Source organism: Clytia hemisphaerica, unplaced genomic scaffold, assembly GCF_902728285.1.
Source record: "Clytia hemisphaerica strain Z4C2 unplaced genomic scaffold, Clytia hemisphaerica genome assembly, whole genome shotgun sequence".
Taxonomy (NCBI): domain Eukaryota; kingdom Metazoa; phylum Cnidaria; class Hydrozoa; order Leptothecata; family Clytiidae; genus Clytia; species Clytia hemisphaerica.
Genome location: NW_027103300.1, coordinates 1,758,334 through 1,769,983, shown reverse-complemented (window position 1 = coordinate 1,769,983; position 11,650 = coordinate 1,758,334). Strand labels below are relative to the sequence as shown.

The window sequence follows — 11,650 nt, the reverse complement described above, 5'->3', positions numbered from 1 at the left end:
AGTTTTTACGTACCTCATTGGCCTTGCAGACAACTGACAAATGGTTTCTGTAATTTGACTAAGTCTACCAAAATACAGTTCCTGTTGAAATGTTATAAATATGAACTACGTTTTGCTAAGTTTTTGATGCAAATTGTGTTTTTCTGGAGTTTGCGCTTTGTGACTAAAAGTACAGTTTCTATGTATATTTGATGGATATCTTTATTCGAGTCTTTATTTTGGTTCTGACGTTTTGGTAATTTTCTTATTTATTATTTCTAGATAAGATATGGATATTGTCTACATCCAACAGAAAAAATGTATCATAACTGACTGGAATGAAATTAACAAAAAGTTTAATTACACTATGTTTCTCTTTTATTTTATAGTAATGAACTATAGCTTAATTGTTTGATGTCATAGAAACAGTGCTACAATGCTAAAGAGAAGTATACTTTGAGATGAGCTTCTCGTGAGGGGGGGGGGGGGGGGGGAGGGGGGGGGGTTGGGGAGCTCTCGGCTTGTTTAAAAAAATTTTAAATCAAGTTATCAAATGTTTCACATTTTGTACATTATTCAACATTTTTAGTCTACTCTGTTTCAGTACATCTCTTACATCTGTTAACCCACTTATTAAAGCTAACTAGCTAAGCTCTATTGGCTGACCTTCCAGCCTCGGCTGGTTTATTCACAGTCACTTGCCTTCGTACGGTTTATGTAAATATACAAGCAAAATTGAAGTTAGTTTGTTGTGAAAGTTGATAAAATGTCCTGTTTTTCCAAGACCATGAGATTGTATCTCTCATTCAGTTAGTCACACTAGCGTCCCGCCGAAATGCGCGTATCAAAGATTAATGATGCGAAAGCGCTATATCGTTTACCTGACTTTCAAGCAAAAAAATGCACTGCAAAACTTCTAAAGAGATTAATGAAAAATAACCCGGCGCTTTTCAATGAAATTAAAATTCTCAAAAACTATGAAAAATTGCCTAAAATTATCCGGTAAGTCTGATCACGATATCACGCAATTCTTTGTCTTTAATCCCAATCACAAAAGTCAGCAAAAAGTTTGGATAATCACGCATCCCTTTGAAAAAGTCCAAATCACGCATCACGGCTCCAAAATCTTTCAAATCACGATTACGTTTTGAGATCTGATAACGCAATCACGAAAAAAAATTTCGAAATCACGTAATCACGCTAAGAAAATCCCTATCACACCATCACACGAAAACCGCTCGGTTGGCCTCCTTAAGGGCTCTGACCATAGTCAGGAAATTGATTTTAGTATTTGAACATAAAAGTTATGTTTTAGGTTCTTTAACACTTTTAACATAGAATTGCCTTTAACCTTTTTGTTTCGAAGTTTTTTCAAACTATCTGCAAAGAATTGAACTGTTTTAGATTTTTCGGAAAAACTCTCTAAATTAATGCATCAAAAGTTATGGCTGCTTTTCTACGGAAAATTGGGATGGAAAATTGGTCAAAAAGCACTATTTTCAAGATTTTGAAGCAAATAAGCTTTTAGCAAAACATTCCGAAAAAGTAATTTTAGTTCGATAAAAGATACACCATTTACCGCAAAAAAAATTTTTTTTCTTGCCGAAACTGTAGAGAAACTGTTAGAGTTAAAGAGTCATTCAAGTTGTAAAAGTCCCATTTCTAGAGACTCCCTGTAATCATGAAACAATTCCTTATTATAATTTTCTCTCCCCTTTCATTTACAGGATTCAGAGGCAGGATTTACGGCGTTATTAGTATTTGGTGTGATTTTCTTCGTCATTGGTATCATCTTAACCGTCATCACTATCGTCATCAAACGCAAGAAAGACTCTTTATTTCCTGGACTCAAATGAAACCATTTAGTTATTTTTAGAACTTATCTTTTATGCTTTCCATAAATTTGTATTTTACATTCAGAAAAAGCTTAATATCCCTACATTAAAGTGTGAAAAATAAAGTTTTTCGAGAATTTGACCATTTTTTGCCTTCTTATCGACGATTTTTTAAAGAAAATGTACGGAAAGGTCGATTTCTAGCCAGAGCCTACAATAAAGGTGATAATATTTGAGAAAGAAGGTAAATTCCTCAGGAAGTTTTGAAACCACAATCGATTTGTAAGTACTCTAAAGTAGGTTCGAAAGGTTGAGTTTTAACTCTGAGTTTTGACGCTAGAGACCTTAGGATCTGAGGATACAAAAGTTCAAAAATAGTCCAATAAGGCTCATAGTATAGCCTAGAAGTTGGCCAACCCATCCCAAATTGAAATATTATATTAACTTAAAGAGACAGCCCAAAATCGACTTTCTTGTCGGAAAACGTTAAAATAACCGGAATTCTCAATATATTTTGACCATGATTGTACTCAAATTTGGCAAATTTACTCTGCAGTTCCAATTCCGGGCTTCACAAGACCAATTAATTGCATATAAGTCTGTCTGAATTCGCACGATAGTATTATCGATTCATTTTTCAAGATTTTATACCTATCCGTATTTAACATTGTATGGTAGTTATTTACATTCATAGATTTAAGTTTAGTAAATATAAAAAATTGACCGAAATTTTTTTCCTTGATAAGCTTTACCAGTTGTGAGTAGAAGACGAATTTGTTTTGAATAATATGACTGGTCGAAATATCTCAGCTTTAAGTAAGTAAAAAGGAACCTAACTTAAGGAAACAAAACAGAAAACAGACAACAAAAAATGTAAAAGGCAAACACCAATTCTTGAACTTAAACAAACTTAAAATGCTACAAAACCATAAAGAACCGAAATAAGACAACGCATACAGTAAATTAAACTTTAGTAAAACGCACCTCTCACACACAAGACACTCACTCACATCTCTCAGTGTTGAACTGATTTCTGTGTACAAAAATTTTCCCTAGATGAATTACAAATGACATGAAAAACGCAATTTTGGGAATACAAATCCAGCTGGCACACGATGTTGTTTTAACGTTCATCTAACTTCATATCGACGTTGTGAACATTAGATTAATCAGAGATTTGGGAAAAGAGGATAAGAAATGCGCTATTCATCTATTTGAAGTTAGGCTGTAGAATCTTTTGTTTCTATTGAGATGTCTGCGGCCGATCGATTGTTTTTATTCTGGACCAATCAGAGCGCTTGATTCGTTATGCGCACAAGACTAGAAGTACAAACAAAAAATGGCAGCCGTGATTGATATCGAAAGTGAAATAATTTTTTTTTTAAATCGCGGATTTTGATATTTTTTATAAGCACTTTTCACTTTGAACGCACTGTTTCTCAAGTCGTCGTTGTGCTTGAAGGGGAGAATTTACCAGCTTTGACCAAAATATTTTCTTTATAGAATGATCGAATCAATTTATACATACTGTGGCTAAAAGAATTGAAATTCACATTATAAAACCAAAAATGATAAGCTTGTAAAACTAGGATAATTTTTGGTTATTTCTTGGACTAGAGTTTCTAAGAAACAATATCATGGAGGCCTCTTCAGCCGGGTAGTGATGTTGGGTATTAGAACAAATTGAAAACAGGACAAAAATAGAGCTCAAAAGAAAGAAAGAAAAAAAGAAGCGATGATAATTCATGATATCAATGCTAGAAGATCACAAATATCATGAAATCTTTCTTTTAAGAGCTTTATATGAACTCGAAACAATAAAGCATAAAATAATCCAAAAACATTATTGAAAAAATACAATAGTTATACAAAACAGCTCCATCTAGGGATTTCCCTTGATATAATGAAATATCTATCTAGCAAATAAAACAGTATAATAAAAGTGCATAAGAATTAAAAATTAAAAATATCCTTCTCTTAGTAGAAAACATTTATGCAACTCTTTTAATTTTTAAATGCTGCTAAAAATGGTTTGAAATTTTTCTAAAATGTAAAAAAGATTAAACCCAAAAGGGTTTTTTATGATTCACCTTCATTTATAACACCTGGGAAAATAAAGATGTATTGCATGAAAAAAAATCAATATCACTCATGACTTTCCATTGAAATAAAATTGAGAAGACTACTGTATAAAAAAAAACTAAAACCTTCCAACTGATTTTTAATTAGTACATTGATTCGGATTGTATAACTTGAAAGCTGGACTAGAAAATTATATCATTGCTCCATAGAGGACTAAATTCAACAGATGTGTAACTCATTGCTAAAAAATAAAATACAATTACATTTGGAAAAAATAATTGGAAAAATAATATCAGCCTGTGCTCAGAAAAACTTGTTACATAACAACAAGTGAAAATATGTGTTCAAGTAGAATTGTAGAATTTAAATAGAAGCACTTTTGGGGTCTCCTAGTTTGTTTACATTTGGTAATTTTGGCCCACATGTTTCCTGGCTCTGATGACTTGTTTGGACCATCTTTCCAGGGACAACCTGGATACAAAACAAACATCCAAATAAATACAGATTCGATAAAAATTCTCCAGACTGATCAAATTTATATAATACGTATATATGGAAATCCACTTTTTCCAGAGAACATTTTCCAAGTATATGTCCAATTTCAAAGGATATGTAGGCGGTGCTCAACCAGGTTCAACTGTTCATAACCACGGTTGTCCAGAAAACATTTACAAAATATTAACATCCTCTGCATATATTTATATTATTCCATTCTGTTTTGGTCAAGCTAAATAATGCACGTAATATAGTTTCTGCAGGTTTAATTTCATTTTTTAGCAGACTTTGCCATGCCTTAACGTGACGGTCAAAATGCAAAAATGTTGAGCCATCCTGAGTCAATCTTTGCTTCGTTGCACCAGTGCTTGGATGGCCCATACTTAACTTTCTGTGGAATGGTTTTTCTGGGTAGTGTTGTTATAAACAGTATTTCATAGAGAAAATGACGATAACTAGCCCTGAAAATATATAAAATTAAAATCTACTGTAAAACTAGAGGGCTTTTTTGTTTTTGTATAAGCAATAATCTGTATGAATTACCCTAACACAGACTGTAAAGTCCACCGATGAAATTATGTTTTGGCTGCAAAGTTGTCCAAGCCTTGTGAGTCAATCCACTGACCGGTCAAAATCACGGCCCATTAAGTCAGACTTTATAAATATCACATGTCGAAGTTATTTGAACTTTACAATGTTTTTGTTAGCCGAAACTTTAAATTTCCAACCCAAAAGTCAATGTTTTCCCTAGATAAAGCTAAAAGTACCACAGAGGAAATCAAGTATACTTACTGAATCTCAAGTCCATTACCATGGAGGAAGTTTTTCTAAGATTACACTATTTTTTTTCATCTAAAAGTTGAAAAAAAACAACAAAATTATCAATCGATTTTGCCCATCTTAAATCAAAATGCCGAGACGTTTTAGAGAGTGCCCAGGAAAACTAAGGCATAGGTGGGCACAATCAACCTTCCTACTACCCATAAAAATTATGTCTGCAACACAAAAAATTCATTCAGAGCAATACAAGCCAGAAAGAAATTGGTCCCAATTTTTCAAAATTTCAAGCATGCCTCATGTCCGCCATCTTTACTCCCAGAATATAGAATGATTTTCCTCGATTTTCTCAGGGGAAACCCCCAGAAGATCAAAGATTCACACCCCAGTCTCTGTTTCACAAAGAACTCACTGGAAAGCTTTATTCAAGGACTTTTTTCTTGAACATTGGTTAACCTGTACGTAACGCCATTTTGTTTCGGCTTTCCTTCTTGCTCAACTATTCTACAGCCTTGCTTCTTCAAAGGGTGCCGAATTCAAAGGGAAAGAATAGGAAAACAGCGAGCGGCAGCGGCGTTTCTTATCCTCTTTTCCCAAATCTCTGGATTAATGTTGAAACAACGTCGTGTGCCAGCTGGGAAAGACACTCAAAACAAAGGGACCACTAAACAAAAGAGGACTCAAGAGACACATGTAAACTAAAAGACTATACAAGGAATGCTCATCAGAACACATAAAAACATAAACAACACAGCCAATTAAATGTTCATTGCAATGAGCAATTTTCTCCATGCAACACCGGTATTATGATTGTTTTCCAAGAGACCTGGTTGCTACACAACAATGATATCCATCGCATGCTCCAATGCTTCGTCCACATTTGTAATCATGCCAGCCCTGTCTACAGCATATTCCATCCTTTCCACAGAATCCTGTAAAACACTCGCCACCTTTCCCGTTGCACGGATCCCAACAATCTTTACCTATGAAAAAAAAACTCTTAAAATTAAATTTAACGCTTCAACATTAACGAAAACATATAATTAGTACTTGAGCAATAAAATGAACATCTCTCGTTGGTTTGGATGTTGGCTTGTTTTGAATTTCGAGGTTAATATCTTTTTCGCGCATTCTTTTCGATCATACAAAGTCCGTGTTAGAGTGGTCAATGATGAAATTAAATCATTGAAGTGGAAGAGAATTGTGATTACCCATCGATGTTGATCACGTGACCAAAATAAAATGAAAATTGTCCTTTTTGTCCGTCTTCCCTGTCCAGAATGACATTCAATTGACATTGCTTAAGTATTTTCAATAACCCATGACTACCGGTGTACTGTTACTTGGACCAAGTGGTAGTGGCTTTAATTTATAAAAATCTTAGAACGTAACATATTTCTTCCGATATAATGGTTAATCTTACCGTGATTTAAAACTTCTTGTCTTTGAGTAGTACAACAATGATACCCGTTACAAGCGGCAGCCATTCCTTGACACCCAGGGTCAAACCATCCTTTACGACAGCAACGACCATTGACACCACAAAATGCATGACATTGACCTCCTTTCCCACCGCAACTCTCCCAACAATCTCTTCCTAAAATAAAAATAAAAGTATTCTTAAAGTCTTAACTAAACACAAGCACGACGCACTGGGCACGGCAGCTACGACGGTTGACGTACCAAATTTTCACAAAAGATCCCGAAATTTTCATCTTCGTCGGTAAAATCGCTTAAATTTCCTCATTTGCCGTACCAGATTTAAAAAGCTTCCGTCGTACCTGGAACAATATGACTCCTTAAATTCATAATCCTTCTGGAGATTTTTTCAGTGTTTGAAAATTCATTAACATAAATTTAGGTCACATTTTATAAACAATTGTTTCTTATTTTTTTAACCCAAGTTGGTCTGTGATACAGTAGCGGCGGTTATTGGATTGTAAAGAAATTAGTTTCCAAGTTAAATACCTATATTCTTTACAAGGGCCGGTTCAGTACAGCAATGCTTGTTATAACATGGAAAAGCAGCATTTTGACTTCCGGGCCACCCCTCACGACTGCAGACACTATTTTTACCACAAAAAGCACTTGGCAATTGCCAACATTCTTGGCCTTCGTTTCGTAATTCTAAAGAAATTGAAGAAGAAATTAACCTCAATGAGCTGATAACTAAAGTCTGTAAAATCTGAGACAAAAACAGGCTGTAACTGTTGATAAAATTCGAATTAGATAGCGGTTTACAGTTTGTTGAAAAGATAAACAGGAGTGGAATATTATTAAAAAGAAAAGATCGAAAATGAAGAAGAAAAGAATCGACTTCTTCAACAACTGTGCTATAATTATCATTTAAACAGTCTTTGACAATCATCAACGTGAAAAAACGTTTCAAAAGAAATTATTTAATCGAAATGATTTAGCCCAAAGTTTATCAACGATTGACTTCCAAACCAGGGAAAAGTTTTAGGCTGTATTTTTGGACTGAATAAACATTTTTTGAATATTTTTTCGCATTTATGACCTCCTAATAAAAGAGTATATTATATGAACATGAAGAAAACCTCTATTTAATTCGAATTCTAGAAAGGTTCTAGAAACGGACTTTATCAAATTTCCTCTAACCCATTGAATCATTAATGGAGAATTATTACCCAAGGTCCCCTTCAAGGATTTAAGGTCCTAGAGAAAAAGTTAAGAGCAGTCGAGCCTTAAGTTGCATTTCTTACTCAAAGAATATTATTTGGCCCCTATTAATCAAAGTACTCTCGAGAATGTAACAAACCTTGTGGAAAGCCAATAACGAAACGTTCCCAAGTTCCAAGATGTTGTCGATTTGCATTCAGATCCCCATTAGATTCGGCAACAAGATAATATCCATGGTGTGATCTCAATGCTATTTGTTTATACGAAACTTTGATCAGTCTGAAAATCTCCCAAGTTCCTCGATGAGGGCGATTAGCATTGGCGCGTCCATCAGACTCGGCTACCAAATATTTATTATGTGGAACAGACTTCAAAGCGATTCGATGGCCATTATAAAGTTCGACTCGAAATTCCTCCCAAGGACCAGCAGGTACTTTGTTCGCATTTGCATGACCGTTTGCTTCGGCGTTTACATATCTACCATGGTGAGATTTCAGTGAAATGATTTTGCCATTCAATGCTTGCGCTAAAAGCTGACTGTCTGTAAAAAAGATAATGTAAGGTTTAGCCTACTAAATATCGGGTCTATAAATAAACGGAGTTCAGATCAGTACAATGATGAAATCTAGAAATTACAGCAATTCTTTTATTGGGATCCACTTGTAGTGTGTTAAAAAATATAATTTTGGAATTTTTTTAATGCGTAAATCACTTACCCTTTATGGTCGAAGCAGGAAAAACTAAAACAGAAAACATACCAGGATAAGTAGAAATGATTATAAAGAAAAACGTAAGGGTCTAATACTAAGCAAAGCTGCTTTTAAATCTAAATGGCAAGGGTTGAGCTACTGATAGCGGGTAAATTCTTTTCACAATTATTTGAAGTTTTGAAAGGCATCCTCGTGTTAAAAAATTGGAGGGAGCTCCTCATACCCACTTGAAAAATCAATCAAGAAAAATAGTCACTGAGAGATTGGTGTTAAAATTTCCGAATAAACATTTATTGGGCTTTCCCAGAAAAACTTGTATGAGATGAAGGTGCCAACATTCTTCTAAGTATGCAACATCATTGAATGTTGGGAAGCTAAAGACATCCTTAAGTATGGTTTGAATATGAAAATGTTTCCGTGAAATTTCATTTTCATTTTTCAAATTATTTGGCACACTACCATAGAACTCTTTAAAAAATGACCCCTTGACCATAGATTTCTAAAGCCCAAAGGTCTAGATATCGTGCATTTATTGAAAAGTGTTCTTAGGTTGGTAGGAAATCCTACCTAAGTCACGTGACATTACAATGGAATTTCAGCGCTTGACCAATCAGAAGCTTTGCGGGTTCCGAAAACAATAGCAGCAATATCTTTTGCGATATTCACTTTTTTTTGCTTGGAAGAGCTTAAAACACGCCATCTAGTCCTTTGGGCTTTATAAATCTATGCCCTTGACTTGCACAATTTCTTTTGACCGACTAACTACCCTGGGTATCCAGTCCTTTTGATAAGTCTATCAATTTCTTTACTTAAAAAACCCATTCTTACCACCATTGTCAGCTAAGTTGCCTTGAATCCAGCTTCTTAAAGAACATAATACATTTGCATAAACTCCTGGATATGTGTGATCTGCACAGCTTCTACCCCAACTGAGTACACCAGCCAAATAAAATTGGTTTCCACCATTCGAATCTTTCAAATTAGCGACAAGTGGACCACCGCTATCTCCCTACAAAACCATAATAATTTCGTAAGTAAAACTGGTATCTTACAATAGGATAAAGTCCCTTGTAGATTATGTTTAAGTCCCTTGTCACAATGCGTCAATTTCAATCATTTTTTCTCGTAGGGAAATACAGAAAGATAGCGCTAGCATTTTTTGTGCGACAATGGCAAAAATTTCAAAATTTTTTATATCAGCACTCAAATCAACCGTGACAGTCACGATAATAAGGCTCTGAGAGCGTAACAAAAGAAAACTTAACGAAATCTTACTTGACATGAGTCTTTCCCCGGAGCAGCAGCACATAACATTGAATTGTCAATACGATTATTATATTTCGTGTTGCATACACTATTACTAACAATGTCCACCTGAAAATAAAAAGACGATGTTTCAGAACTTGTATCAGAGTTAGCAAACTCTAAAAACAAGGGAGCCTTAAGGGCTTTTGATATTTGCAAGGAACATAATAAATGTTTCTCCCTGATGTTAGCTAACAAAATTTTGGCATGTTTTACATTTTTTGGGCCCATTTTAGACCATATATCCGTGAGTCTGAAATTTAAGAATCGCAATGGAACGATTTGATGACGACTTTTTAGTAAAAGGGAATTATGTTATGACCGGAAAAAAATACATATAAAGCTGAAATTTTGCACAGAGTTAAGGGAAGGTCTTGGGAACCTCCCATTAAAACCCCCCACCTTCAGCACCTTCGGCGAAGAAAACATTTTGAAAATAGTGCTTTTTAACCAAATTTTTCATCCCAATTTTTCTACAAAAACAGTCATAATTTTTAATGCATCAATTTAGAAAATTTCTCCAAAAAATTTAAGACTGTTAAATTCTTTGCGGACAGTTTGAAAAACTTTAAAAGAAAAAGGTTAATCACCCATTTTTAAGCAATTTTCGTTAAAGAACGTCTTTTTAAAGTTCGTAACGTCATTTTTGCAATTAAATTCTTATTGGAACACAACTTTCATGTTCAAATACCAATATCAATTTTTCGACTATGGTCAGAGTCCTTAAGGTTGACGAGTGATCTTTTTTTATATACAGTATTGGTCATATTACAAGTTGTTATGCCCGAGTTGCTCTAAATTGACATTGAAATCAATTTATAGGCACAGTAGAACCCCTACACAACACCATCACATAAACCCAGGGGGGGGGGTACTTAGGCAGATGGAGGGTACGGTATGTGCCGCCCTTAAGGGTACCTTTTTTGGACTTCCAAAGTCCCGCTAAGGGTCGAAAAATCAAAAAATTTCAACTTTTTACCCCCTGAAACATCGAAATTTGGTCAAAATTGGTCAAATTAGTCCCGCTAAGGGTCGTAAAATTCCCAAAATTTTCCTCTGTTTTCTCCTTTTTAGTCCCGGTAAGGGTCCAAAGTTCGAAAGTCGGGCGGCACCCCCCCCCGTCAGCTCGCAACCCTAGTACCCCCCCCCCCCCGGGCACATAAATAAGCTACCTCAGCTTTTTAGAGAATATTGGGTTGGCTTCCACCTGGTTGCGTTGTTCCCCAGCCAGAAATAACAACTTTAGTTCCTGCAGTTAGTTCTTTCTCCAGCAAGCACGCAGGACGAACATAGTCGTTGATTTGCACTTCTTGATCCAACTCAAACAAAGAAATATCGTTTGAGAGTGTACTGGAACTAAATCCACCGTGGTTAATCACTTTCTTCACTTTTCGAATCTAAATAAATATAGTGTAAACTCGAACTTTACACTATATTTCAAATGGATTTGGAAAGTCCAATTTTCAATTTGGGAAATATGTTGGAAATTTTATGTTTCAACATTTTTCGACGAACTTGAAATATGATATTTACTATATTTTCAAAATTTTTAAATTTGAACTTTACATTTAATGATAATGTATCGAAATAAGAGATTTCAACATATTTCGAAAGAGCTCGAAATATGGTGTTTACTATATTTTCTAAATTTGTAAATACGAACTTTACATTTAATGAAAATGTTTCGAAATATGATATTTCGACATTTTTCGAACAACTTGAAATACTATGTTTACTATATTTTCAAAGTCTGTAAAATATGAACTTTACAGCCTAATTTACATTGAATGAAAATGTCTCGAAATATGATATTTCGACACTTTTCGA

General features: G+C 34.6%; 2 long non-coding RNA genes across 2 annotated transcripts; both read right to left on the bottom strand.

The window, feature by feature from the left end:
- Positions 1-4,055: 4,055 nt before the first annotated feature.
- Positions 4,056-6,746, bottom strand: LOC136811917 (uncharacterized). The gene is made up of 3 exons (XR_010847300.1): positions 6,592-6,746; positions 5,184-6,151; positions 4,056-4,852 (listed from the first exon to the last, which is right to left on the bottom strand). It is a non-coding gene; the product is annotated as an uncharacterized lncRNA (long non-coding RNA).
- Positions 6,747-8,524: 1,778 nt separating this feature from the next.
- On the bottom strand, positions 8,525-11,216 carry LOC136811908 (uncharacterized). The gene is made up of 4 exons (XR_010847296.1): positions 10,996-11,216; positions 9,794-9,892; positions 9,347-9,527; positions 8,525-8,548 (listed from the first exon to the last, which is right to left on the bottom strand). It is a non-coding gene; the product is annotated as an uncharacterized lncRNA (long non-coding RNA).
- Positions 11,217-11,650: the final 434 nt, after the last annotated feature.